This window comes from Gracilinanus agilis, chromosome 4 (genome assembly GCF_016433145.1).
Source record: "Gracilinanus agilis isolate LMUSP501 chromosome 4, AgileGrace, whole genome shotgun sequence".
NCBI classification, from domain to species: Eukaryota; Metazoa; Chordata; class Mammalia; order Didelphimorphia; family Didelphidae; genus Gracilinanus; species Gracilinanus agilis.
In genome coordinates, this window is record NC_058133.1 from 384,214,602 (window position 1) to 384,230,058 (window position 15,457).

Here is a 15,457-nt window from a genome sequence, read left to right on the forward strand (position 1 = left end):
TTGCATGAAGAAACTACTGCAGCCAAAAAATTAAAAGGGAAAGTTAACTAGAAAAAAAATTCACAGCAAATTTCTTTGAAAAAGACTCACTTCTCAAATATATAGGGAGCTAAGCCAAATTTATTTATTTTTTTAAAGATCCATTCCCAATTGAAAAATGGTCAAATGATATGAACAGGCAGTTTTTAGAAGAAATCAAAACTATCAAGTTACATGAAAAATGCTCTAAATCATTACTGATTAGAAATATGCAAATTAAAATAACTGGAGTACCTCCTCACATATATCATATTGGCTAACATGACATAAAAGGAAAATGACAAATGCTTGAGGAGATATGGAAAAATTGGGACACTAATGTATTCTTTTTTTTTTCTTTCTTTTTTTTTTTTTTTAATTTTAAACCCTTAACTTTTGTGTATTGACTTATAGGTGGAAGATTGGTAAGGGTAGGCAATGGGGGTCAAGTAACTTGCCCAGGGTCACACAGCTGGGAAGTGTCTGAGGTCGGATTTGAACCTAGGACCTCCTGTCTCTAGGCCTGGCTCTCAATCCACTGAGCTACCCAGCTGCTCCCCACTAATGTACTCTTGATAGAGTTGTGAATTAGTCCAACTATTCTGGAGAAGAATTTGGAACTTCACTGAAAAGACTATAAAACTGTATACCCTTTGACCCAGAAATACTATTATTAGTTATCTATCCCAAGGAGATCAAATAAGAGGGAAAATAACTTGTATGTGAAAAAAATAGAGTAGCTTTTTTTTATGATGGCAAAGAATTGGAGATCAAGGGGATGCCCATCAATTGGGGAATGTCAGAAGCAGATTTATGATTGTGATGAAATACTGTCGTGTTGTTAGAAAGGATGGTTTGATTAAAAAAAAAACAAACTTGGGAAGATTTGTATGAACTGATGCTGAGTGAAATTACTAGAACCAGAGAACATTTTACACAGAAACAGTAATATCATAAAGCTGATTAACAGTGAAAGACTTACTACTCTGATCAAGACACTGATCCAAAATAATTCCAAAGAACCCATGATGAAAAATTCTACCTACCTCCAATGAGAGAACTGCTTAGGTCTGAGTGCAAATTAAAGTATACTGTAAAATTTTTTCTTGGGAGGTTTTTGTGTGTATTCTTTTGTCACAAGATTACTATATAAGCACATTTTGCATGATTTCACATGAATAATTGATAATATACTTCTTGCTTTTCAATGGGTTGGGAAGGAGCAGGTGGAAGGGAGAAAATTTGGAACTTTTTTTTTAAATAGGTGTGAAAATGAATTAATAGAATTTTTTAAAATAAAAAACTGCTTATGACAAGTTATTTCAAAGTCTGCTAATTCCTTGGTGCCGATTTATCAGATGAAAAAACAAATCCATCACTGCAATTGTATGCCCTCTACTCTCACAAAGCATTTAAAATACTTTGAAAGTCTTTCACCCCAAAAGCAAATGCCAATCTGGCTTGTACCACTAGTTCTTATTTAAGTTCCTAACTGCTCATTCAAAAGGACAAGCACACAGGAGGGGATGCTATGGGCCTGAGATCTGCCCTGCCAGAGCATCTGGCACTTTGAAAAACAGAGCCTTGGGAATTTAGTTAGAGAGCTGACAGTAGTTCTCTGTGTGAACATGGGATTGGTGCCTACTTCTCTTTAGTCATCAGAGAGTGAATATTCAACTCTGAACCTTTTTCAAGGTAACAAATTTGATAAAATTCTAGGACAAGTCAAAGTAAATTGAAACAAACCTGTGGTTTCAACATTAAATCCACATTCCCTAAACCATTGCCTGGCAGAGAGTGGGAAGAGATGCTAGGTGCTCTGGATGGCTCAGAATCATCAGTGGAGGACAGCCATACCATGTTACATTTAAATTTGCAGCTTCTTCCAGAAAGCTCCCCCTTTCTCCAGGGCAGCTGTGTAGTTCTTAATTATCTGGCTGAATATGAAGACCGTGAGCACACAGAGTCATCTTTCATGGTTTTCTTTTCTGTTTGCATAGAACAAGCTTCCATTTAACTAAAGACACAGACTATTTTCATTAAATTTGCTCAAATTAAATTTCCCTTGGAATAAACAAAGTTTCAAAAGTTAAGAGGGAAGTATAGGGCAAAACATACGGGGGAGGAAGTGTTATATCAAACCAAATATACTTGGAATAAATGATTGGTTCAGATGTTTGATGGCCTTCAAGCATAATTGAAATCATTTCCATTGTGAATTCAAATCAGAAAAATAAATATAAAAAAAAATAAAATAAAAATAAATAAAATCATTTAAATATCCAATTGTTCATTAAATTTGGAAAACACATAGAAATATTACCTCACTGTATATGCAGCATTAATTTAAACTAACCTTAAATCTACCATTTTTGAGTTAAAAGGAAAGCATAATGCAAATGTCTGTCTGGCATAAACTTCATTAACAAAGGATACAAACAACTGCTAAGAAAAAATAATAGTCCAAAATTCAAAAGTCAAACAACAGTCACCAAAAGAAAATATCCTCTAAAGTTTTATATTTATTCTATTCAAATTATACATTCATACTAGGGCAAATATGAAATGATAGCCAAAAAAAGTTATTTTACTTTAAATTAATAAAAATGTAAATTTTATGCACTTTCACCATATTCTTTTTTTTTAAACGAAATTAACGCCATACCCAGAACATAGGCACAGGCAAAATATATATACATGGGCTAACCAGAGAAGTACAGCTTGAGATCAGTAATGATGGAAAGAATATTCATAATAATGTACTTAATCTAGCAAAGTTTAGATATGTTATCAAAAATGAGTGGTGTTATTTTTTAACCAATTTAACCAATGGAATCCAGTTTAAAAATATTAAATGAAATTAAGAAACGCCTTTACAACTTCAGATGACAGCAAGTGGCCAAATACACATTCCTGGGTAAAAATTACTGATGATTTACTGCCAGAATACAGAATGATAAACGGCAAAAATGGTTTAATAATTTGTTTAGTGTTCCATTATGAAAAGTAGTCCTGTCACATTAAATAAACTTATATATGTTACATTTCATTTGGGAGGGGGAATTGTTTTTCTCATATGTAAAATAAGGAAGGAAGGACACTAGATGATTTCTAAAATCCATGCCAGCTCAACATTTTATGAACTATTGTTAGCATTGGAGAAAAAAAAAGTGGATCTATACAAGTAGGACAATAAAAAATTGTTCTTTGAATTTTTGACAAACTATATTAATAGGTACAAAAGGTTGTAAAGGAAGATGATATAATATAAAAAATCCCTCTAATTGCCATAATTATTCATCCCTATTATTTCATCTTTAATTAGGCTTCATTTCATACAAATATATTAAGTAGTCAGAGAGGTTTTCAGTCAGAAATAGAGGCAGACAGTGAGATTCAATCAAAGACAGAGTCAGGCAGACAGACTGTCACACATAGGCAAACTGAAAGTCAGTCAGTCAGAGACTGAGGCAGAAAGACAAACAGAGCACAAGAGGGAGAAGAAAATATTAATGGTTCTTCCACATCACTGAGTAAGAAGGGCAGACAAATCAAGCTCATCCAATGGTATTTCTACCCAACACTATAATACTGACATTTAAAGGTAAAGATAAAAGAAATACAAAGTAGGTACATCTTCAAACAAAGTTGATGGCTACAATTTTGATTTTTAGGGATCATGTGTGATGACAGATTCAAAGAAAAAAATCAGATGATATTTGAAGGAATATAAGAAATCAGGTATAAGTAGTGTTATGGATTTTTTCTTTAAACTCTTACCTTCTGACTTGGAATCAATGCTGTATATTGGTTCTAAGGCAGAAGAGTGTTAAGGGTGGGCAATGGGGGTTAAGTGACTTGCCCAGGGTCACACAACTAGGAAGTGTCTGAGGCTAGATTTGAACCCAGGACCTCCCATCTGGGCCTGGGTCTCAATTCACTGAGCCACCCAGCTGTCCGCAGTTATGGATATTTTGTAACACAGACTGTTGAGAATAATTTTAAACTTTCTATGTATCTCTGGAAAGTTGTTGCTAAGGAAAAGGTCAGCTGGCCTTCTGTTGAAGTTGAGGCCTTATAAGCTGAAGTGAGCAGTTGATAGGTTTCAGACCTCGTAAAATTGGCAGGCAGTAAAAAGTCTAGAAGACAGATGTACAAAGTACCTCTATTTAATATCTTAAAGGTTTGAAGGAATATAAGGATAGTTGTTACAGGAATCAAGGATAGGGATCCCTAAGTCTAAAAAGGAATACTAACTCAAACTACACCCAACTCCTGGCCTCTCAGGAGAACCACTTCTGTCTGGGAATTCCAGACCTCCTCTCTCTCTCTCTCTCTCTCTCTCTCTCTCTCTCTCTCTCTCTCCTTAACTCTAACAAAACCAATTTCCTATCTATATAAACCAATTTATGATATCCTCCAGCCTAGTCAAGGTTTAGTCTAGTTTAGGCAGAGATGGTTTCCCCGCCTGGATAGGCCCAGGGCCTGTCTTACAAAAATCAGAGAAAAGGGTCTTCTTACTTCTTTCTATCAGTCTCCTCACTCCGGCCACTACCAAACTGTCACATTCTCACTTTCCCAACTGCCAATCCAGTATTCCCAAGTTTTCACAGGAAACACAAGGAGAGCCAAAAAAAATTCAGAGACCAGGACCCAAGGTAAGATGTAGAGAGAGAGTGACAGTTGGCAAATCCAACCCTTTTGAGTAACTCAGAATTCCACCAGGAACCTTTGCTCACAGTTCTAAGCTAGGCCTCAGACAGTGGTTTGGCAGCATCTCTCCTTCTGTCCTCAGTCACCAATCTCTTAATTAAAACTATAAATCCATAATATGCCCAATATTAGTCAAGTCCCTGAGATATTCTTTATGTTTATTCTGTTTATTGTTCTCTTCTAATTGCTTTCCCCTAAAAAAAAATGGCCAAAAAGGAGTTGGTTTTTCATGGTTCCAAGGTGCATGCCTGCCTTCGGTATACATGGAGATTTTGAACCCTTGGACTTTATTCCTCAGAAAAGCCTTAGTATTTTTACAAGCATGGCTGAAGTTAATTTAGCACCATTTCACTCTAGTTTTTTTTATGTTAGTTTATTATCAATGAAACTTTATAAAATATAATATTTAGTTCTTGTATATTAATGTTACTCTCTACACCTCAGATTCTCCACTGAATGATAAGCAGACACACTGCACCTATAATACGGAGGTAGAGATGAAATAATTTCCCAAATTCAGCAAAAGCTGTGTCCCTGGGAACATACAGTTTCAGATCAACTTTTTAATATGGGATGGGTAGGATCCTAATAGTACAAGATTATTAAACCAAGAATATTTCTATTCAAATGATGTATAATCTGAAGTAAATGCTATTTCTGAACTGACTGAACTTATATTATTCTTCAATAAATAGCCCAAAGTAATTAAATCAGAGTCCTTCCTCCAACCTTCAGCATTTTAATAGAACTTTAAATAACTACAGATTCCACTTTGGGCATACTTCTTTCCTAGTCATCCATTGAAGGAGCTATTGGAAAATAAGATGCTAATCCAGGGTCATCCTTTAAATGACACCTCAACTGTATGTACACCTAGCTATGGCTATCACCACAAACCCAAATTTCTGACTGAACAAAGACACTAATTGCTTTAAGAGAAAAAGAACATTTTTCATTTGTGGATTTGGTTTTGGTTTTTTGGTAGAAGCAGTCCATCTGCAGTTTCCATACAAGCAACATCATCATCCTTAATTTCACCAACACAATTTTTCAACACAAAGGGAACCTGACTAGGTAAATTTCTCAAATTTCTGGGACCCTTTTCAAGAGTCACTTGACCTCAGGGAAGGGAAAATGAAGACAAGACATGGTCTAGTTCTTATCCTCACAGTGTCCATGTGTCTATTACCACCAAGTGGTAAAACTCAGTCCCTGTGGCATCATAAGGAATCAATGTAGATTAGTTATTTGCAGCCTAGAGATGCTAAAAATACTGGTTGTATAACCATTTATTGTCTCTGTGCCTTTGCCAGATTGGTCCCCCTTGTCTAGATTGCATTCCCTTCTGACCTTCACTTCCCAGAATCCTTGATTTCCTTCTAAGTGCACCTAAAATGCCACTTTCCTACAGGAAGACATCTGATTGTCCAATGTCACTGTAGTCCTCTTCAGATATGAAAGAGAACGAGGAATGAGCCAACCAACAATTCTTGAAATAAATTACTTTATATTGCTTTTGAATACTTTATATTTGCATGTGTACGTACATCTTGTTTTAAATTGTAAGCTTTTTGAGGACCAGAATTTTTTTTAATCTCCAGTGACTAGTACATGGTAAATAATTAGTAAAACCTTGATGAGTTAAATTGACCAAAGGAAAGTCACTTAATGGATCTATCAGGCTTATCAATTCCTTATCTATAAAATGGAGATCACAAAACTTATAGCATTGACTTCAAAGGACTGTTTAGTGGTACAAATGAAATTAACACAAAAGCACTTGCTATGTTATTGTTATTTAAATGAAAGTTCTATTAATTACTTGTGAAAGTTCAGGCCACTTAGCCTTTCAAGGTTTATTTCCTCACTTGGGAAATAAGGAAATTGGACAAGACGATTTTTAAAGTAACTTTAGGATTTGTGCTTCTGAGTTTCACTCAGCAATATAATTTGTCTTTTGACAAATTATTAGGCACACACCAAGGCTGGGGAGACAGGCACAAACAGTTAGAATCCTAGACAGAATATGGTTAGGCCAACATTTAGAATCAGAGAAGTAGAATTCAGTCAGGATTATCTGCCAAGAGCAAAATAAAAGGGTAACAAACACCATCCAAGGACACAAGATAAGAAGCAGAGGGGGAGCCAGGAAGAAGGCCAAAGCTAATGTATTTTTACATACACATGTGCCAACAACCAGAATAAATCATGGCATTAAGAATGCTAGGACGACAGATATAAGAGGTATGGCGGAGTGAATAGCGCTGGACTTCTAGTCAGGAAGAGACCTAGATTTGAAATCCACTGCTGCCACTTTTTGGGAAATCACTGATGATTCACTAAAGGCCATTAAGCCTTAGTTTCCTTCTCTGTAAATAGAGATATGAGTATCTATAATGCTCCGCTTTTATAGTTGCTATGAGGATGAAATGGGATGTCAAAAAATCATAGTTTTAGAATTGGAGGGGTTTTCAGTAGCAATTAATCCAACTCACACCCAAAGGAATTCTCATTATAGCATCCCAACAAGCAGTCATAAAGTTTATGCTTAATAATAAAAAGAATAATAGGAGTAATAGGAAAATCAAACACCTCACATAACAACCCACTCTATTTTGAGTTGGCTCTAATTATTTGAAAGTGTTTCCTGAAATAAAATCTAAATTTGCATCTTTCAAATGCTACTGATTAGTCCTGGTTCTGTCCCTCTGGTGCCAGAGGAAATCTCATCTCTCTTCCACATGATTGAGTTTCAAATACTTCCACAAAGAAATCAATCCCCATTGGCTGCTCTACTCCAGGTTTCTTCAACCAATCTTCATGTGACTTAAGGACCTTCATTATCTTGATTGTCTTCCTCTTAAATAGTCTTTGGCTTGTAAGGATCATTAATGATCTTGTAGGGCTCAGAATAGAATCAAACTTTAAAGACCACTAAAAAAGAAGATCTTTTTCAGACAAACTGTGCTCTAACCATGACACTCATCAGATACTTGTAAAGATTGAGTCCACATCTAAGACTATATTTATCCCTATTAAATTACATCTTATCATATTTGGTTCAATGTTCTCTCTATCCTGTCAAACTTTTTCTAAAGGAGGATTTACTTGATCCTCTAATATTGCTGTGGTCCTCTTGAAGTATGAAGGACAACAACCAATCAACCAACTATTCTTGAAATTATTTTCTATACTCTTTTAATTCTTTATATTAACACACAGAAGTCTGTTTTAGATTGTAAACCTTTTTTGAGGGCAAGAATTATTTTTTTAATCTCTATTGCCTACATAGTAAATACTTAATAAAGTGTTGTTGATTTAAATTGGCCACAGGAAAATCATTTACTCTATGCATACCAGTATCAGTACAACGTAAAAATGAGTACAGCAAAACCTGTAGTAATCACCACAGAGAACCATTTTTCTAGATCTGTTGTTTTTTTAAGTTTTTCTAAGTTCTAGTTCCCTTTTCTGGTATGTAAACTATCTTTCCCAACAACCAAGATAACCTATCTATCTCTTTATCCAATTCTTTGGGGGAGAGAGAGGGGGATAAGCATCCAAGGGTCATTTCTGGATTTGTCCACTGGAGACTCTCTGCAGAGACAAAATTAAAACACTAATGACATTAGTTTGTTTTTATTTGGGGTTTTAGTTTGAGTATTCTTTTACAACAATGACCAATATGGAAATATGTTTTGTAAGATAATACAACTGTTTATGAACTCTGGGAGAGGAAAGGAAGATAATTTGGATCTTATAAATTTCAAAAACATATTGAAAATTGTTATTACATGTAATCAGGGAAAATAAAATAAAAAAAATTTAAAAACACTCTTTGAGTCAGTCACTGAATCAGTTTTGAATCCTTCTAATTATAAAAATGTCTAATTCATATCTCTCCATCTTTTCCATAAGAAAAGTATGAATACCAAATATTTCCAGGAGAAAATAAGCTCTTAAAGAGAAGAATTGCCTCACTTTTTTATTCGTAATCTCATCTGTACTGGTACCTGATACAAAGTAGGAACTTAATAAATGTTGGCTGATTGATGGATAAGAAACCCCTTTTGCTCCATTTTATTGCTTCTAATCTTTTGCTCCATTTCCCAACTGCCAATGAATTTTTACTATTACATTGTCCACCAAACCTAGGATGTCCTCCCTTCTTTCTCAACTTCACCTCTTGTCTTTTCTTGCTTCCTTCAAGTCTCAGCTAAAATTTCACCCTGAAATAGCAGCTTTCTCAATAGACCTAAAGGACAGGGCTTTTCCCCTGAAATTATCTCTAATTCATCATCTTTGCAATAAATCTTGCTTATACACAGTTATTTTCATATTGTCTCCTCTATATTAAGAAGACTTCCTAGAAGGCAGAGTCTGTTTCTGCCTTTGTGTTCCCAAAACTTAGCACAATTCCTGACACATAATAAGCACTTAATAAAATCTTGTTAACATGACTAAAATGTAGATAAGATATATCTTGGATGCCCTAACCCTGTTTTGTTTTGTTTTTTGTTTTTTGTTTTTTTATAAGAACCCTTGCCTTCCATCTTAGAATCAATACTGTTCATACAGGTAGGAAGTATCTGAGACCTGATTCGAAATAGGGACCTCTCAGTCCACTACGGCACCTACCTGCCCCCAGCCTGTCTCATTTTTAAAGGAAATAATATTCATCTGCTATCATCTATTCCAAATGAAATCCTGTCACGCTCTATTTATAAAGTGCTTTGCAAACCTTAAAGTACTATGCAAACATTAGTCATAACTCATCATTATTTTGATTATTACTGTTAATAAAATCACAAAGCTTCACCTTTTCAATCAGAAACATATCCCAGATCAGAAAGGGGATGTGGGAAAAAAGGAAAGTTAATAGACCATAGGAGAAGCATACAGGCCTCGGATGCCTCCAGCTCTCAGAGGTTAGTGGAGTCAAACCAGATAGTGATGATCTTTAAAAGTGAAAAAGGATTTTACAATTTATTCTGGCATTTGATTGATAAGAAATACTTTTATCCAATTCTTTGCTGTTTCCCAACTACCAATGAATTTTCTCTAGCTGTCACTAACTGTAAAAAGAAAACAAAGGACTTTATTGTGCTGGGGGTGAGGGGTAGTTGGGAGGCATAATTAAGATCAGCCCTACACTAGAGGAATTTCACTTTAGCTGATGGGTGGAATATAAAATTAATTAGGGAGAGACCTGAGACAGGGAAACTGATTAGAAAGCTATTGCAATACCCAAGATTGGTCAGAGCCCTACTTAAATAGAAACAGATGCCTTAAAGATATAGATGCACTTTCAATCCTACAAGCTAACATAATATCTATGGTATATTGTATTTTTATTTATTTTGTTCAATATTTCCCAATTACATTTTAATCTTATTTAAGCAGCCATCAGGAATTTGGAAAGATGTTTTTGAGCTACTTGAAGCTGAGCAAATTTGATAACCTCTGGTCCAGGTGAGAGGTAATGAAAGCCATTACTTGGATAGAGATTGTGTGTAAGGAGAAGAAGGGGAGGTTTAAGGGAGATGAAGTAAAAATAGTCACACAACTTGATAATACATTGTATATGTGAAGTAAGAGTGAGGAGTTAAAGATGGCACAGAAAACACAGGATGAAACATGGGGCAAGGATATTAGGCTTCTACCTAATGGAACTTTCCTTGTGACAGTGACATCCCTGAATGTCTCTGACAAATATTAAATTATAGAAATGTCATAGACTGGAAAAGTACATTCACCTCAGATTTTGTGGACATAGAAAATTATGGTTTATTGCTCAAACAGTCTAGCCTTCCTGTAATATGTGGAGATTTCTGAAGTATGTAAGTGAACTGTTTATAAATCTTATTATTAAAAATTGCAAACTCCTCTCAGCCTTCATCCCTGCCCTTTTAATCTGTTTTCAGGAATACCTGGGAAGGTTTGATAAAAGGGAGCAAATAAATTAGTTTTCACTGTCCAGGAGAAGCTGTATTTTCCTAAAGAGAAGGATACCTACTGAAGAAGCTCTTTCAACAGAGACCACTCACTTCTCCCACTCCTCCCCTCTCTTTTGTTTAAATTCTTAATTTTCTGTCTTAAAATAGATGCTATCAGTTCCAAGGCAGAAGAGCAGTGTGGGCTAAACATTTGGGGTTAAGTGACTTGCCCAGAGTCACAGAGCTAGGAGGTGTCTCAGATAAAATTTAAACTGGGGACCTCCCATCTTTAGGTCTGGCACTCTATCCACTGAGTCACCTATGCTTCTCCTTCTTCCATTTTCTTGAACCACCAAGACTGCTCCAGGCAAAATTCCAAGAAAGCAAATAAAAGGTAATGTTTATAAAATCCCTCTCTCAATTCCTAAATTATATCCTAAATGAATTTCATTTTTGGAATGAAACACATTTCAATTCCAACTGCAAAACTCCCAAATGAGACACCCTTTTCTTCCTCTCTGAGGCAGCCCAGGATAATACTTCTTCAACTGTTGAATCAAAATATTCAACTAACTACAGAAAAGACCCCACTTTTTTGTAGACAAAAGACTTGAGAGTTCAATTAGATCAATCCTTGTCTCCAGAAGGGATTCTACTTAGGTGTTTTCTCTTCTCCAAAGAAGCTTCCTTCCAGAATGCCTCTGGTTTCCCATAAGAAGGATATAACTCATTTCAACAAATTATCAATCTTTTTTTTTACTTTTTGAACTTGCAAGGAACTAGACTAGGTGCTAAGTATTTAAAGAAAAAAAAAACAAATAAATAAATGAATGAATGAATGAATAAATAAATAAGTAAATAAATAAGTATTGATTCTCAAATATACAGCCTACTGAAGTCAAACATGTATTTAAAAATCAAATACTATATACAGTACATGTGAAATACTATATATAAGCTATATATAAGAGAAAGAGACAAAAATAGAGGCAGAGACAGAGAAATTGAGATTTCAGGGAACTAGTAATTATTAGGATAGGGAGGTAGACCAGAGAAACCCTACTGTATGAGCTTCAAAGAAAGTTAAGACATTCTCTAAAGAACAAGTGGGACAAGGAATATTCAAGAGGCTAAATTTGTGAAAAGTCAGTGTCATATATTGGGAATAGCAAGCAAGGTAAATCTGGCAGGGGCACAGAGGAAGTATGTGAGGAGAGCAATGAGAAAGAAGCCTATAAAATAAGGAGGAGCCAGACTGTAAAGGCCTTTAAAAGCTAAACAAAAGAGTTTTTCTTTGGTACCAGAGGCAATAGGGGGTTACTGGCGCTTCTTGCACAAAACAAAAGTCAGATATATTTTAGGAAAATCATGTAGGCAGCTTAATGGAGGACAGATTAAAAAGTATGTGGGGAGAGACTTGAGGGTGAGCAGACCAAGTCAGAGAAATCTCAATGGTCTGTCTTAGGGTAAAGGCTCTGTAAAGCCAGATAGGAGAGATAAAGAAATATAATTGGCATTTGGTGCCCAGTGTGGAAGTTTTTCCAATGAACACCTACAATTTTCACAAGATAGCTTAATGTCCTTTTCATTTTGTATCTTTTCCCTCATCTGCTTCAGTTTAATTAGATATCAAATTAGATGTATAATATGCATGTATATATAATAGCTAATCTTAATAGAGCATAAAATGTTACTAAATGTTTAGTTCTCTCCCCTCAAAAGTAAAAATACTAAGTCAACAAAAGTCTTGCTATATAAATTTAACATAAGAAGTTCTGTAATTTCTGTATTTCCAAGTACCAATAAAGAACATAAACGTTCTGCCAATAAATACTTGTTAACTTTCTGAACAGCATAAAACTAATACATATCAGTGATGAGATCTGAAAAAAGGTCTTCCTGACTCTGAGGCAAGTTATCTATGCCATGTTGTTTCTATGAAAAAGTGTGAAAATATTTCAAATTAAATATTCACTTTAACATGGTGTTAGCAGAGGACTCCCATAATTTCAGAGTTGCAAAGAATCTTAGAGGTTATAATTCAATGCTATCTTTACAATTTTCTTTTATACTTCATTTTAGGGTTTACAAAGCATTATTCTCTCAACCACTTAGTGAAGCAGGTATTATAAAGTCAACTAACAAAAGGTATGTAGTATTAATGGAAGCATGCCCAAACAGCTGATGAGTTGGTTAAAAGAGAAACACACACAAAAAAAGGAAAGGGCAAAAGACAGGGCTTATAGATCTATTTAAGCCTAACTTCACAAAATCATTTAATGTTGTAATGAATGAAATTCTCTGAAGATTGTATATTAATTTATAATTATTTATTGGAGAGAGAGAGACAGAAACAGAGAGATCATCAAGTCAGCTTACCTAAAATGCCTCTATGCCACATGACACATCCTTGACTACAGTTCCCAGCCAAGGTTTGCACATGCTGGCATAAGATTGGCCAGTCGGATACAGCCTACGCTTGCTGAGCAGTGGACAGAGTCCCTCATCAAAGAGAGCCAGGGCTTCCTCTCCATCTCCTCATATAGTCCATTTTTGCCACCCCTACTGGGGCTCTTGGATTGGACAGGCTTATTTAACTTCAGACAAAAAAAGAAGTTAAGGACCCTCTTTTGGGTGGGTTTGGGGAAAGAACAGTTACATGGGACTGAATTTTGTAAAGCTAATTAAAATAGTGTTTATCTGTATAGCATAGGAACTTGGATTAAGACCATTACTTTTGCCCTTTCTACCTTGAGCAAGTCACTTAACTTAAATGGACTCGAGTTTTTTCAACTATAAAAGAAGGTTGGACTCGATGACCAATAATATTAGGTCAAATAGATTATGAAATATTTGATTATATACTCTTAAATAGAAAACAGGATTTACAAAGGGCAGCAAGGCTTAGCAATTAAGGACATGGGCAGACTGCTGGCTACAAAAGTTGTCATTCTGGTAAAGTGAACGGTCATGGACCAACACATATATTGTCATTTTTAAATATTAAGAGTGACAATATAATATTAGAACCATTCATCCCACATACCTTATTATGCCTGCATTTCCCTCCACTAGCTGATGTTGCAGAAACCTTCAGAAATAAGGGTGTTTTAATAAGCACAGATATAGGAATTTTGAGAGGGGGACATGATGAGTTGGTAAAAGCTAGGAAAAAATAATGAGGACATGGTCACAATATCACTACACATCAGTATCAACAGGGCTAAACTACTTCAAAAACACAGCACAAAGTCAGGATCGATTACATGATGTCTGACATGTAAAAATCACCAAGTCATCTTTCTTTTTATGGTCAACAGAAGTATGATCCTTATTATACACAGCACTATTCAAGGTTTAATTTTGGTCTGAATATTGAGAAAGGCATGTAAAAGTCATATTGGGCCCAGAAACTATTGCAAAGAATTTATTTTAAGATGGGAAACTAGTTATGTTAAAACTAATAGTAGGGTTCCGGGTTAAGATGGCGGCAGAGTAAGAAGCAGCTCTTAACCTCTCCTGACCGAAACATACAAAACTCCTCAAGGGGACATAAAAACAAGTCCAGACGAACGGAGGAACCCCACAACAGGGCACAGCGTGGAAGGTACGTGGAATCGAGACATTTCCAAGCTAAAAAGGGCTCTCACTCACTCAATCGCGAGCTGAGCAACCGCCCCACCCCCACCCCCTCCACACTCACCTATAGCTCCGAACCCAGCTAAAAAGAAATAGAGCAAGTTTGGGGCACCCATCGAGTCATCAGCAGCTCCGGGACCTGTTCCTGACAGCAGCAAGACTTAGGACCCCATTAAGTCAAAAAAAAGCACGCGAAATCTGAGCGCGCGCGCCGGAGCAGGACGCTGGGCGCGCAGAGTGCCGGCTGAGTAGAGGCGTGGGTGGAGGCAGAACTAAGCCTAAGTGGGGAACCAGTGCAGACGGGTATACGACTGTAGAAGCAGCGCCCTGAGACTTGTAAAGAAACCTCCAGCAGAGGAACAAGCAAGAGGGCCCACCAGGGGGCTTGACCTTGGGAAAAACCAGAATTCAGACCTCAGGAGCCAATAGATTGGGAACAGACACTGAGCCCGAGGATAAAGCTGAGAAGCTGCTGGGCTAATGATGGCTACTCAGCATCAGCATCAGGAGGTTCAGAAGAGAAAGAATAATAACAAAAAGAAGAAGTCTTTAACACTCGACAGCTTTTACACAGAGAAAATCCAGACAACCGAGCAAACAGAGGAGGAGAACAAACAAGCATCCGGACCCTCCTCAAATAAGGAAAACTCCTCACAAGCTATGGAAGAGTTCAAAACTGAGATTCTGAGGAAAATGGAAGAGATCTGCCAAGAAAATAACAGTTTAAAAGGTAGAATCTTGCAATTGGAAAGTGAGGCTCAGATATCAAATGAACTGATAAGCAAATTGAACACCAGAAATGACAAGATTGAAAAGGAATACCAAAAGATTATAGCCGAAAACCAAAAAATTATAGCCGATAACCAGTCCCTAAAGGCTAGAGTCGAGCAGTTAGAAACCAATGATCTCTCAAGACAACAAGAACAAATAAAACAAAGTCAAAAGACTGAAAAAATAGAAGGAAATATGAAATATCTCAATGAGAGAGTGACAGACCAAGAAAACCGGTCTAGAAGAGACAATTTGAGAATAATTGGTCTTCCAGAAAAACCAGAAATTAATAGAAACCTGGACTCCGTACTAAAAGAAATTATTCAGCAAAATTGCCCTGAAGTCCTACAACAAGAGGGCAATATAGACATCGAAAGGAT

At 36.0% G+C, this 15,457-nt stretch overlaps 1 protein-coding gene across 6 annotated transcripts in view; it reads right to left on the reverse strand.

Moving 5' to 3' along the window:
- The window catches only part of PTPRK (protein tyrosine phosphatase receptor type K), a 733,127-nt gene that overhangs the window by 546,923 nt on the left and 170,747 nt on the right, over nucleotides 1–15,457 (reverse strand). The gene's annotated exons all lie outside the window — the stretch shown is intronic.